Raw genomic sequence first — 15,058 nt, 5'->3', positions numbered from 1 at the left:
GGGGTTTAGAAAACATATATACTCATGCATCAATTATTTTTCTATAATGAGCAATTTAAAAGTGTGACGTTAGATCTAATTTCATAAACTCTTCCCTCCCCTGCCACTCAACATTTTTACATACATTCAAGAATACAGAATATAATCATCTTAAACATTATTTTGTTTATGCATAATGGCATCATTTCATGTGAACAGGTGGCAAAATCTAAAACTATAAGTAGTACAGAAGATTATTCTCTATAGAAGATTCATTAACAAAGTTTATAAAATAACTTATGAACACAAAAGAAACATCACTAGTTTAACATTAGACATTCAAGGGAACACCTAGGCACACTTTGAAAGACATACAGATATTTAATATAGTCATAAACATTGCTTTTGACAGGAAGGAAACTATTCTACCAAAGGACTCTTTAGTCCAATAGAAGTTTAGTATAACAGAAATATAAACAGGAAACTCAAAAGAACCATCACATACTAATAAAATTCCATATAGAGACTTTATTTTTAAAGTATTTTTATTTAAAAAAAAAAACTCAAGGAAAACAATATTATCTTCTAAAGTGATGTGAGAATACTTTGTTTCCAGTAAGATATAGGTATTTCCAAGGGAGATAGTCAGAGGACCACCATAACCAGCAAATTAAGAAATCTTGTTAGATTCCCAGATGTCTGTGAAAAGTGACAGTTATTCAGTCGTCACTGAGTCTTTGCGATCCCATGGACTACACAGTCTATGAAATTCTCCAGGCCAGAGTACTGGAGTGGGTAGCCTTTCCCTCCTCCAAGGGATCAAACCCAGGTCTCCCACTTTGCAGGCAGATTCTTTCCCAGCTGAGCCACCAGGGGAGCCCAAGAATACTGGAGTGGGGAGCTTATCCCTCCTTCAGTGAACCTTCCTGACCCAGGAATCGAACCGGGGTCTCCTGCGTTGCAGGCGGATTCTTTACCAGATGTCTATAATAGGTCAGGAAATACATAAATACACTAAATTTAAATATCCCCAAAACAAATAACTGTTTTCTAAATTTCATAAGCTGCTGTGCTTTCACATTCATTTAATTTCCTATGGTGAGTGAATGTAACAAATTACATTGAAATTTATGTTAATTGAACTCTTTTAGGCCAGGAGCATTTTGTGCTACAGACCTTTAAAACTCGGTATTTAACACAAGGATTCACAGAAAAGCATCATTTTATTAACTAATAATTAAACTCTGATTTTTGAATATCAAATTCATAGATTTTACAGTAGACATTTCAATATCTCCTTTTATATTTGAGCTAAGTAAAAAATACACAACTAAAATTAAAATAACTGGATCTACTTAGAAGCAGAAAACTGAAGCTAAGTTTAATTATTGAGAAGGAGAAATTTGCATCACTTAGTTCTTTTTTAAATTTTTTAAATTGAAGTATAGTTGATATACATTATTATATTTTATAGGTGTACAGTGTAGTGATTCACAGTTTTAAAGGTTATATTCCATTTATAGTTGCTCTAAAATATTGACTATATTCCCCATGTTGCGCAATATGTCCTTGTACCTTATTTTATACACAGTAGTTGGAACCTCCTACCCCTATGTTGTCCCTCCCTTCTTCCCCCTCCCCACAGGTAGCCACACCTTTGTTCTTTATATCTGTGAGTCTGCTGCTCTTTTTATATTCACTAGCTTGTTGTATTCTTTAGATTCCCCATGTAAGTGATATCATATGCTATTTGTCTTTCTCTGTTTGACTAACCTCACTTAGTGTCATACCCTCGAGGTCCTTCCATGTTGCTGCAAATGGCAAATTCCATTCCTTTTATGGCTGAGTGATTTTCCTTGTATGCATATGTGTATGTGTGTATATCTATGTATATATCTCGCGTCTTCTTTGTCTATTCATCTAGGTAATTAGGATTGCTTCCATATTTTGACCATTGTACACAATGCTATGGCATGTATCTTTTCAAATTAGTGTTTTGTGACTTTCAGATGTATAGTCACGAGTGGGATTGCTGGATCATATGCTAGAACACTGTTTTTCTAAGACTATGTACAAAAATACACTCTAAATGAATTAAAGACCTAAATGTAAGATTGGGAACCATAACACTCCTAGAGGAAAACATAGGCAGAAGACTCTTTGACAGAAATCATAGTACTATATTTTTGAATCTGTCCCTAAAGCAAAAAAAAAATAAAAGCCCCTCCTCCCCAAAAATGGGACCTTAATTAAATTTATAAGTTTTTGCACAGCAAAGGAAACTATCAATAAAATGAAGAGATAACCTACTGAACAGGAGAAAATATTGCAAATGATATGACCAATAAGGGGTTGATATCCAATATATATAAATAATGCATACAATTTAACACCAAAAAAGCAAACAGCCTGATTTTAAATAGGTAGAGCTGAATAGACATTTTTCCAAAGAGGAAATGTGGATGGTCAACAGGCACGTGAAAAGATGCTCAACATTGGTAATTATCAGGAAAATGCAAATCAGAGCCACAATAAGACAAGACATCACACCTGTCAGAATAGCTATCACCAAAAAGAACACAAATAACGAATACTGGCTAGGATGTGGAGTAAAGGCAATCCTTGGGCAATGTTGATGGGAACATAAACTGGTACAGTCACTGTGGAAAACAGAAGAGCGGTTTCTCAAAAAACTAAAAATAGAATTACCATGTGACCCTGCAATTTCCTGTTGATTTTCTGTGTAACTGTTACTACATAAATTTATCCATTACAGTTGCATGTTTACAAGTTGCAAGGTTTTATGTTAGGCTGAATTTGCTTTAATTTTAAGAATTATGGTGCCCTGACATACTAGATTCCTACTTCTCTTGGGCTGTTTAAACCAGCTGAATTATAATAATGTATTTACACACCTGTCTTCCCCGCTAGAATGTAAGAGCGGGGACACATGTTCGTGTTTGTATACATAATGCCTGTGACGTATTGAACACTAATGTATGTTGGCTAAATGAGGCTTCCTCATCCCCAGGAAGGGAAAAGCACTTCATTATAGGATAACTTTTCTAACCTTAGGTGGAGAAGCACATAAAGAGCAGTAACATAAGGTTGGCACCCTCCCTTGCTTTCCTTTTTTACATCTTCCATTTTTCTCTTGATTACTGTGATATTGGAATTCATATCTCATGGCCCCAAACATAAATTGGTGAGGAGGTAGTATGATTGTGCAAATTCTTATTTTTAAATTAATATTAAAATAGATACTTATGAGTATTATTAAGTTACTACTTTCATTTTATCTTGAATGAATATCTAAATGTATCTGGGCTATTAACTTGGGTATAAGAAAGCAATATTTATGGGAACTTTAGTTAAAAAGGCTTTCATCAAACTTAAAATATTTACCATCAAGTCTCTCCATTAGTCTTGAAAGCTTCAGTCTTCCAGTCTCTGTTGCATTTTAGACATTACTCTTGTGACCTAATAAGGGTAAGGATTGAGGTGGAGAGACATTAAATGCAAGCTTCTTTGACTATTTTTTCACCAGTGTGTTGTGTAGGGGCACTTGAAAATAACTCCCTAAGATGCTTCAGTATATTGTAATACTTAGATAGTAATGAAGTTCAATTGTGATCATTGAACATTCCCCAAAGTGAAACCAAACTCCTTGGGAAGCAGTATATTTAAATGCCATACAACCGTAAGTGTGACCATTATTTAGGCTGTGTAGACTTAGAAAACAAATTCCAGACATTCCATAATCTTCTGATTATATTGCTAAGCAAAACCAAGGACAGAGACTATCCAGCACAGGTCCACCTTAGAATGAGTGCCTGAAGATTTGTTTTCAGTCAGGTTCTTTACTAGGTAAACTGGAGCAAAGTTTTCATGTAAATTTTACTCAAGCTTTTCAGCCACTCTCAGTACATTTCTATGACTTACATATGAGTTGTAGGTACAGAAATCATGGATAAATCAAAATCAACCTGATATCTATCAATTTAAAACTCAAATAGCCCCAGATGGAAAATAAACTTTAGTTTTCTTCTTGGAAGATACGGACAATGTTTTTACTCTAATTAGAATGACTAAAATGGCTTACTGTTTATAGGATGTTAATGCTATTTCAAGCAGTTTCTCATAGATCAAGAGAGCAGTTGTTACATTACCCTTGATAATCCAAGGCTAATTGTGCACATGATTATTTGATTTGCAGAAAAATAAGGAAAGAATAAACTTAGAGAATAAATGAAAAGACCCTGTTTTCAATAACTTTATACATTTTTTTCAAATATTGTTACACAATTTTCAACAGCCTTGCAAGATAGGTATTTTGATTCACAATTTTAAGAGAAAATGTATTTTAGTCAAAGTTTTAACACTTAAGGTCATGTAGCTAGAATGTGACAGTATCTGGATTTGAACTTGAAGTTGCATGCTTCTAGAAAGCTTCTTTCCATAAATACTGCATTTACTATATGTTGTGGGCTATAATAAAGGGTGTGAGAAGTATGTATTCAAGATGTAGTTTTTAACCAAAAAATTGGAATATAGTAATTGTACACCTAAATATCCACCGAATTGTGGTTGTTCAGGGCAAAGGAATATTAACCTCTTGTAAAGGAAAGTAAGATTTCTCCAGATACAGATTTTAACACCATGAAAACAATAAGAGGGCTGGGGAAATAGAATTCTTGCCAGAGAGAAAACATGTAAGCAAGGACCTAATTGCATAAGGACACCTAACATGTAAGCAAGCTGAAAACAGCAGAGTACTTAGGGGATGGAAATAGCCAATAATGACCGCACAAAGAATAACGCTCAGAAGCATGGTGGGATCAGAGGGCAGAAAATAAGTTTGGACATCACTTTAAGTGGACCCCAGGCTGGTTAGTGTTGAGCCATGAGACAGGTAATGTAGCACATAGATCCCAGAGCGGGCCCTTATGAATGCTAAAGTGCTTCCTTGCATTAGGTAGGAATCAAGTGTTTGCACTTAAACTTAACTGCTATTTTGCTTTCAGACCCCCACTTCTGTTTTCTAATGGCCTAAGGCACCTGTATCTTTACTTTGAAGGGGTAGCTTCAACCTAGCATCATTCTGTATCCATGGGCCTGAGCAAGACCATCCCTGAGCAGCTAGAAGCCCACCAGCCTGCAGTGACATCATCCTGCCAAGCCTGGAGGATGCAGCCCACATCTCCTATACACAAGGGATGTCACTGCTGACTCTTAGTCTCCTGACCTTTGAAAAATTAGGAGGATGTGCATGGATGTGATTGGAAACTGTAAAGCACCACGCAATGAAAAACGGCTGTAATCTTCCCTTGAACATAAATGAGCGGTAAGTGAGGCATCTTTGAGACTTTTTCTCCTCAAATTCTTGAACTAATTTTGATGAAGAGTTTAGACTCAAACTTCTGAACTGTATTTTGAGCACCACATTATTTTATCACTGAGTTAATTATGTGCTGATTCTTCTTATTCAACTTTTAGATAACAAAAGCTCAGTGATCTCAAAGACCTATAAAATATGAAGGTACAATAAGAAATGTAGTATTAAACAATATTTAATAATGTGTAAATAACTAGGAACTTCTAGCAAAAGTATAATTGTTTGTTTTTAAGGTATAAAAGAAATTTGAGTTTAACTTTAGGACCACAAGGGAAAATGTGTGATTATTATTGTAAATTAGATATGCCTATTTTAATAAAAAAAAATTAAACATGGAACATGTACTTTATCCATCTAGTGTACCCTGTGATGAGGTTAAAGATTTTTTTCTGGACTCTTGATCCTTTTAGAAGTTTTGTGAATTATCAAAAGGAAAATAGGTTCATCATTAGTAGAGTCTAGGGATTTAAATCTAATCCAAGGGTGATTTGATGCTCCATATCAGGAAGAAATTTGTCCTAGATTATTGCCAAGAACTGCTTTATACTACATAAAGCTTGATTCTAGTTTTGTTCTAAATATAAAACATCATCAGGACATTTTTATAAATGTTCAATGATCCTTTATGAAAAGGAAGTAAACCTGAATAGTTGTGAATGATTACATTCTGGGGAGAAGCTAGTCTGCAAATAATCATTTTTACTTTGTAATTTTGTGCCTTATGGCCCTTAATTTGATAGACAATAGAGGCCATACAGGCAAAGCATATCTATTCACTATTTCAAATAAAAAAATTTATAATGATACAGATAGGAACAGATTCAGATTACAAACAGCTGTGAACAATTGACTCTGTCACAAACTACATTAAATATAGAGTGCATTTCTTTAAAAATTTTATTTGTAAATTTCTAAATATAACATTAATTTTTGTCATTCTATTTGTCATTTCACTGCATGTCCTTTCCATTTAAATATTTATTGATTCTAGAAATTTAAAGTACTGGGCTTAAATTCATGTGGTTCTGCCCTTTCTTACTTTGAATCCTCTTAGAAAAATATTTGAGTGTCTACCCTACTTATGTGAACTATTCACTTAATCCTCATAACAACCCTGTAAGATAGGTACTGTTTAATCACCACTTTTAGGTGAGGAAACCGAGGCACAGAGATGTTAAACAATACAATTGATAAGATAACTTGTTGAGGCAGGATTGGAATCCGGGTAGTTTAGCGCTAGAATTTTTGAAATCTCGGCTACCACATGACATTGCTCATGGTTTTATTTCAATGAAAATCAAGCAACTCTTTTAAAAAATTATTATTAAAATTAAAATGCAAATTGTTAAACTTATATACACCCATTTGTTCCACCAAATGCCAGTGCCAAGCTCTCATGATGTATGGGCATAGGTGATGCCTGCACAAAAATCTGGAGGCTAAATTCAGCCAAGTCTTCAATCCTGGTTCCCCCACCTTTTGACTGTGTGAATTAGCTAGATTATTTTATATCTCTAAGCCTCAATTTCCACATCTATAAAGTGGGAATGACTATCACTGAACATACTTCTCAGGGTGACTGTGAGGAATTCCTGAGACAAACTATTTGTCAATGGGTTGTTGTTTAGTCACTAAGTCATATGTTATTGTCCATTATCATGGGTTTAATAATTGCAAATTTTGGATTTATGTGGCTGTTTACTGATTTACCTACTAATGTTAGTTTACCCTGATTACCTTAGTGAAATAAATGAGGATACATTAAATTGAGAAAATGGCATTATCATCTATTTCTGTTAAAAATCAGTTTAAATTCCCGTGTTTACTGTATAGATGCCTCCACCTTAACTCTAGTAAATATGTTGGTAATTGTAGTTAGGAGCAGTCTGTAAATAGTGGCAAGGTTATCACACCATGGACATTTTGGAGGTGGTGATTGTAGCAGTGACCAGAGCAAGGCAACACTTTGATTAGTTCATCTCTTACATATTGCATGAGGACATTATAAAAGCAAATGCAATTATTATCAATGCATTTATAAATCTGAAAGGTTTAGTGAATAATGAATACAAATTTTATGCATAAATATATCTTACACATAAAAATCATATCTATAAAAGGAATGCTTAAGTTTGAAAGTATTAAATAAAAGATAATATTCTTATATAAATATTCCTCTAGTGAAACACAAGTCTTTAAATATGATTTGATTAGTTCTAATAGAGATTTTCCTCATTTTCAAAGTAAACTCAAGGGGAAAAAAATCATCCTGCAGTTTTGAATCTTCTTTTTATTTTTGCCAATCATCTTGTACTTTAATCATCAGAGATGGCCTTTGGAATCTGGTAGTCATTCATTCTTTTTCCCCAGGCTACCCAGTTGTGAAGAGAGCCGGATTTTTTTGTAACAGCTATATACTTTTGTTATCTTTTCAGTTTTATCTAATACAGTTTTCTTTTAAGCTTCCAAACTCTTTGGTAAATAGTAGTTCCATGCCTTTTCTAGACTTACCTATAGGCTTCATTTATTTATTTTTTTTCCTTTCCAGTATCATACTCAACTTTGGTTCTCTAGTAGATTATCTTCAGAAAAATAGTCAGTCATTCCATGACTAAATAAAGTTCTGGTAATTTAATTTAGGTTTAAAAAAATAGTCCTTATTCAAGTAACATTTTGTTAGAGTCATGTATTTCCAAGTCTGCTTATTCTAGAATCAGAATCTTGACTTGTATGTTGAGCTAGACTCAGGCAAGATATTCCATGCATAGCAACACCTAGAAGGGTGTTCTAATTTAAGAGTTGATAAAGACAATGAAAACAGTAATTGAAAATGATTGAACTTATATTGCACAGTAAGAATTATTTGTACTTTAACTTTCAGTTAACTTGGGCATATTTACATTCAGCAATATATATGCAGTCCATTAATGCTTCTTCACTTAGCACAGAAAAGCTAATCTGAGGTGGCAGTCTAGCATAGCTGAAGTTCTTGATTACATGGATTAAAAACAGAAAGGTCAAAATAGAAAAAGGAATAGAGATTTGTCCTTTCTCTGTTAAGAATTATCAGTAAGCTCCTTGGGTATGTTATTTACCAACTCAAACTCTCAGTTTCCTAATATATAAGATGTAGAGAAAAGCAATCTCTTCATAGAAACGCAATGAACAATTGATCAGATGATATAAAAAATAGACATTAATATATGGTCTGGATTAATCAGCATTCAATACATTTCAAATGCTGTTACCTGGAATCTTGTCTATGCAGGTACAAACTGAATTTGTCTTTTTCTGGATTTTTTGCTAATCTTCTGACTCCTATCAGTTCAGTTCAGTTCAGTCGCTCAGTCATGTCCGACTCTTCGCAACCCCATGAACTGCAGCATGCCAGGCCTCCCTGTCCATCAGCAACTCCCAGAGCCCACCCAAGCCCATGTCTATTGAGTCGGTGATGCCATCCGACCATCTCATCCTTGTGGTCCCCTTCTCCTCCCGCCCTCTGACTCCTATAGTGATCTTCAAACTGTATGCACACAGTGCAGTCCTCCGCCCTTTTTAAATTCACTTATCTGAAATTTGCTGAAAAGTCTAAGAACTTTTCTACTTTCTGAAATGCCTTGAAAAAAATGTCTGCCTCAGTTTTACTTATGTATTCAGCTTGGAGTGTGCATCTCTCTCAGGGCGTGCCAACCCCCACACAGTCTCTATCAGACATCCTGGGTCTAGGACTTGCCCTCGGCAGTTTCTCCTGCGTGTGGTAATAGGAGTGAGCAATATTGGCTTTCTGTTGCTTGAACTTTGTTTTTGCTTGCATTTACTCCACATGAATATGAATTTTAACATATTTATGTGGAATATGAGGGACAGTGAAGCCTGGCATGCTGCAGTCCATGGGGTCATGAAGAGTCAGACATGACTTGGTGGCTGAAGAGAAACACCAATGAATTTTAACAAAAATTTAAAATATACACAGATTGCATATTTCTCTTGAAACTTTTACTGGGCCTTTTTTTTTTTCACAGTACTCAATTATATGGATTTACCATTTTACAAAGTAACAGTGTCTTTATAAGGACAATAATATAACTGCAATTTTATACTTATCAATACCAAGTTTTCCCAATACAATGACCACTATGATTTACTCATTTTGTTCTGCATTCTTTTCCCCAAAACAATTTAATAAACTCTATTTGAATATAAATTTGTCTTTCTTTTTAAGCATTAGCTGTGACAAAAATGTCAGTCTGTGTTTTAATGACATTTTAGCTACTATTCTAAAATCATGTTGAAAATGACTTCTGCTAAAAACTAAAGCAAAAATTTTATTGTCAAATAACAATGTCCCATCAGATAAGAAAAGAGAACAGTAGACTTTATTGGTCACAGCATGAAGTTAAAATTCTTACTGAAACTTTTGAAGACTGAGTTAAGAATACTTAAAATCATTTAAATAAAAAATTGAACATATAATTTTAATAACCTTAAAACATGTGATTAACATATTGTATAAAAATTAAATATAAAAAGGAAATTTTAGATAATATTCAATAATTAAATTTTAAAATAATTTATAAATGAAAATTTTATTCTATACATGTTAATAAAATGTATATATTATACATTTCTAATAACCATGATAATAACTGACATGTAAAATTTAAGCAAATAATTATTCATTCTGTGGAAATTTTTTATAAAGTGTATATTAAAATGCCTTTGACTCTCTGACATAAATCACAGCAGGATCTTCTATGACCCACCTCCCAGAATATTGGAAATAAAAGCAAAAATAAACAAATGGGACCTAATGAAACTTAAAAGCTTCAGCACAACAAAGGAAACTATAAGCAAGGGGAAAAGACAGCCTTCATAATGGGAGAAAATAATAGCAAACAAAGCAACAGACAAAGGATTAATCTCAAAAATATACAAGCAACTCCTCCAGCCCAATTCCAGAAAAATAAATGACCCAATCAAAAAATGGCTCAAAGAACTAAGCAGACATTTCTCCAAAGAAGACATACAGATGGCTAACAAACACATGAAAAGATGCTCAACATCACTCATTATCAGAGAAATGTAAATCAAAACCACAATGAGGTACCATCTCACGCCAGTCAGGATGGCTGCTATCCAAAAGTCTACAAGCAATAAATGCTGGAGAGGGTGTGGAGAAAAGGGAACCCTCTTACACTGTTGGTGGAAATGCAAACTAGTACAGCTGCTATGGAAAACAGTGTGGAGATTCCTTAAAAAACTGGAAATAGAACTGCCATATGACCCAGCAATCCCACTTCTGGGCATACACACCGAGGAAACCAGATCTGAAAGAGACACGTGCACCCCAATGTTCATCACAGCACTGTTTATAATAGCCAGGACATGGAAGCAACCTAGATGCCCATCAGCAGACGAATGGATAAGGAAGCTGTGGTACATATACACCATGGAATATTACTCAGCCATTAAAAAGAATTCATTTGAATCAGTTCTAATGAGATGGGTGAAACTGGAGCCCACTATACAGAGTGAAGTAAGCCAGAAAGATAAAGACCAATACAATATACTAACACATATATATGGAATTTAGAAAGATGGTAATGATAACCATATATGCAAAACAGAAAAAGAGACACAGATGTACAGAACAGACTTGTGGACTCTGTGGGAGAAGACGAGGGTGGGATGTTTTGAGAGAACAGCATCGAAACGTATATTATCAAGGGTGAAACAGATCACCAGCCCAGGTTGAATGCATGAGACAAGTGCTCGGACCTAGTGCACTGGGAAGACCCAGAGGGATCAGGTGGAGAGGGAGGTGGGAGGGGGGATCGGGATGGGGAACACATTTAAATCCATGGCTGATTCATGTCAATGTATGGCAAAAACCACTGCAATATTGTAAAGTAATTAGCCTCCAACTTATAAAAATAAATGGGAAAAAAAAAAAAAAAAAACTGAAAAAAAAAAAGCCTTTGATTTAAACATTGGTAAATATTTCGTATCAACCTCAAGGGTTATTCTAAAAGGATAATAATAAATAACTGAAGGAATTGAATCTTTATGCAATGTTAATGCAAAAACTTTTCTTGAGAGAAAATATAATTCAAAGATATTACATCAACTTGTATACCTTAGTAAACATGACATACTATGGCCAAGGGGCATAGTAATAAATACCAATTTTTGTTCTATGGCACTAGCTATTTTTATATTGAACTTACTGCTCACTAAATACTAGCTCCAGGAGATAGGCAGAGCTTACTTTACGGAAAAAGTCTCTAATATCAAGTTTTTGTTTCCATTCACCTCTTTCTTATTGAACTAAGATGAAGAATGTTCAGCTGTATGACCTCCTGGGCTCTGTGACACTTCTGTCTTTTTCAAAAATTAATTAGTGACTCAAAGGCTGAATCAGCCTTCTTCCAAGTAATTTTCTTGCTCTTCAGAAAGTTAACTTCTCTACTCTCATTATCAATGTCCTTTGCCTTGTCAGCAACGTTTAAAACATTATCCATTATTTCTGCCTCACTAGCACAATGTCAATGGGAGGGGATGAGACCCTTTCTGCCGAACTGATCCCAGTGGCAGGGTTAATCAGAGTGGCAGGATCTGGTATGTCAAACAATCCACTGTGGAGATAATCAGGCAGATGGGTCAAGTTATCAGGTACTGATGGTGACAAAGAGATGGAGAGCTGTCAGAGCTTTTAGGATACAGGACACCAGAATCAAGCTACCAAAATTGTTTCCATGATAAGACTGAGTATCCAGACGAATGGAAAGATTAGGAAAACTAGAAGCTGGTTTAAAGATTGAGATTAGGATCAGAACCTCAGTTCAGGTCACAGAACAGAACAAGGTAACTAGAACCTACTGGGAAAGGGTATCTGAAGTTCTTTTGTTAAGTCTGTCCATGCTGAGGATTCTCTCACATCTGAGTCCCCCTGGCAGAGTCATCTGCCTTACCCAGACTCCTTGTCCTTCTAAGTCACACACCACTGTTTTGCGCCACAGCACACTGCCTTAACTTCCAGTACAATTTGTGTGCGTGCATGTGCGTTCAGATGTGTCCGACTCTTTGTAACCTCATGGACTGTGGCCTGCCAGGCCCTTCTGTCCATGGAACTTTCCAGGCAAGAACTGGAGTGGGGTGTCATTTCATACTCCGAGGGATCTTCCTGACCCAGGGATCGAACCCATGTCTTCCGTATCTTCTGCATTGGCAGGCAGGGTTTCTTACCAGTACAGTGAAAGTGTACAACTCAGTTGTGTCCAACTCTTTGCGACCCCATGGACTATACAGTCAGTGGAATTCTCCAGGCCAGAATACTGGAGTGGGTAGCTGTTCCATTCTCCAGGGGATCTTCCCAACCAGGGATCTCACCCAGGTGTTCAGCATTGCAGGCAGATTCTTTACCAGCTGAGCCACAAAAGAAGCCCTACCAGTACAGTATCTGTGAATAAATACACACTCTTCTCTACACTTCACATTGTAAACTTTTCTCTTTTATTTCAAAAGATGAAAATTGTCCCTTGGCATCATTATGCCCAGAAAATTCTACAAACCTAGTAGCAAGTAGCAATTCTTAACTTTTAACTTCAGATAGAATTAATATAAAAGATTAAAAGCTATAAAATATATGAAATAATATATTTAGTGAATGCATAAAAAGAATAAATTTCTCTGAATATATAACAATAACAAAATCTGGACTGTGACTACTTTAGTTAAACAGTGTTCTTTAACTCTGCAATGTTTTTAAGAAGAAAAAATATGATCCAAATATGAAAAACATTGCTACATTAATTTTTGTTAGCATATACATGAGTTTTTATTTTGTTTTTCTTAGCAATTTCCCTGAACTTTAAATAAAAAAAAAATTGTGTGTGAGAAAGAGTGATAGAAAAACAAAGATAATGAGAGAAAAATAATAAACTCTCCCTTCCCTGATGTAGTTTTTTTTTTTTTTTCTTTCTTAAATTAACACTGTATTCTATCTCTGATAATTTGGCTTCAGTTTTCTGTCTCTTTCCAACTGACTCTTGCCATCTGCCCACTATTAATTTTCACCTCATTCTGCTATACATTTTAAGATCACTGCAACCCAGTTCTGTGAATTATAGAGAGCAAGTGATGGAGAACCAGAAGACACAGAACCTTGTATCCAAGTATGAGAACCCTCAGAGATGAAGTGGCAGATGTAGCATTGGGCCAAGGGACAGTGACTTTGGTCTTCCAGACTAGATTATCTGAGGGACCAAGGGTAAGGATGTGATAAGGAGTGCATTGATTGCCTGGTGTGATGATATTCTACTTGAGTAAGAGTGAGGTTTATTTGAGGAAAATGCAAGCAAAAGATTAGAGGAAAATTAGAAGCAGATGTTTCAAGTGATAACTAGTTTGGGACAGAAAGAAAAAGATATGAATGCAGATGATAGAAGGACAATAGATGGATAGCTGATAATGCGTACATGCGCACACACACAGAGACAGACCTCTTGGTGGGAGATATATTGGAATCTGGATAGGGAGAGAAAATATGAAGTCTAAATACCCTCTTCAGGTGGTTCAAATAGAGGTGTGCCTTTTTGTCTCACTACTGAGGATGACTGCCCTTAAGAGTATTTGCATTTGCAAAACTCAAGATTTTGTCTGATGGAATACTGCATGTAAGAGGAATCAAACTGAATTTATTCCTTTAAAAATTAGGAAGACAATTCATGAACAAATACGAAGCTAGAACATCATAAGTATCATAAATAAACTAATCTCACTAGCATTGTAAAACTATTCAGGATCCGGACTGCATTCAGAAATGAGGTTTCTGAATAGGGCACAAAATTATATTGCAGCTCCATGGTTTATTCATTCTTTTTGATGGATTATAGTAGCTTTCTAATGTTGTCTGTGTTTAACATGATAAAATTGCACTTGAGGAAAAAATCATGGCTTATTCAATCTCATTTGCTCATAAAAATATTTGAAAATTCCAATTAAGATTGGGACAGAGATGTGCCAATTTCTAATCTCCTTCTTAAAACTAGTTTTATAAAAGTGTTCCAAATGAATCATACACCGAGTATAACTTTCATTGACAATTGGCAATTTTCAGTGCTTCAGAATTTTTAAGAAGATGCTTTTTATATTCTAAATTTTGCACTTGTGGAAAAATTAATATGATAATCCTTAATAATCTTATTTTCACAGATTTCAGTCCATGTGTGATCATCTCCTGTAGCACTCTTAAAGCTGATGCCTAAGTTTTTCCCTAAGTTCTTTTTCGCTCATTATTGGCAAATATTTATGAAATGCACGTGTGGTAGATGCTGCTATTTGTCTTCTGAGAGCTAGTCTCTTTTTCCTTGGTAGTATCTCCTTATTGTTAGGTAGGAATGTGAATACCTTGAGAACAATGCTATGATGTCCAATCCTCATTGAAGCTATGGGGTGTGTAAGCCATCAAGCTTCTGCCAGTGGGTTGTGAAAACAAATGGTATATGCCACTTCTAGGAAATACTTCAAAAAAGAGGAATTGTAACTGATTCCTTTCACTTCTTTTCTTCCTGTTAGTTGCAATTATAGACATGTTGACTGGAACTGAAAAGCCGCTCAAAATCCGAGCATGGAGTATATTAGAGGAAAAGGTAGATAAAAATACCAATTGATATTATTAGTGCA

At 35.1% G+C, this 15,058-nt stretch overlaps 2 long non-coding RNA genes across 2 annotated transcripts in view; one reads left to right on the top strand and one right to left on the bottom strand.

The window, feature by feature from the left end:
• Positions 1 to 506: 506 nt before the first annotated feature.
• Positions 507 to 8,076, bottom strand: LOC110126087 (uncharacterized). Its single transcript, XR_002310306.2, has 3 exons — positions 7,886 to 8,076; positions 3,385 to 3,459; positions 507 to 678 (listed from the first exon to the last, which is right to left on the bottom strand). It is a non-coding gene; the product is annotated as an uncharacterized lncRNA (long non-coding RNA).
• Positions 5,063 to 15,058, top strand: part of LOC110126088 (uncharacterized) — a 24,923-nt gene continuing 14,927 nt past the window's right edge. The window contains exon 1 of the long non-coding RNA XR_011492969.1: positions 5,063 to 5,323. This is a non-coding gene — a long non-coding RNA (uncharacterized lncRNA). The remainder of the gene's footprint in view (positions 5,324 to 15,058) is intronic.

The sequence above is a fragment of the Odocoileus virginianus genome, chromosome 19 (assembly GCF_023699985.2).
Source record: "Odocoileus virginianus isolate 20LAN1187 ecotype Illinois chromosome 19, Ovbor_1.2, whole genome shotgun sequence".
Lineage (NCBI taxonomy): Eukaryota > Metazoa > Chordata > Mammalia > Artiodactyla > Cervidae > Odocoileus > Odocoileus virginianus.
The sequence above is the reverse complement of the archived record's forward strand: the minus strand, read 5'-3'. Positions and strand labels throughout refer to the sequence as shown.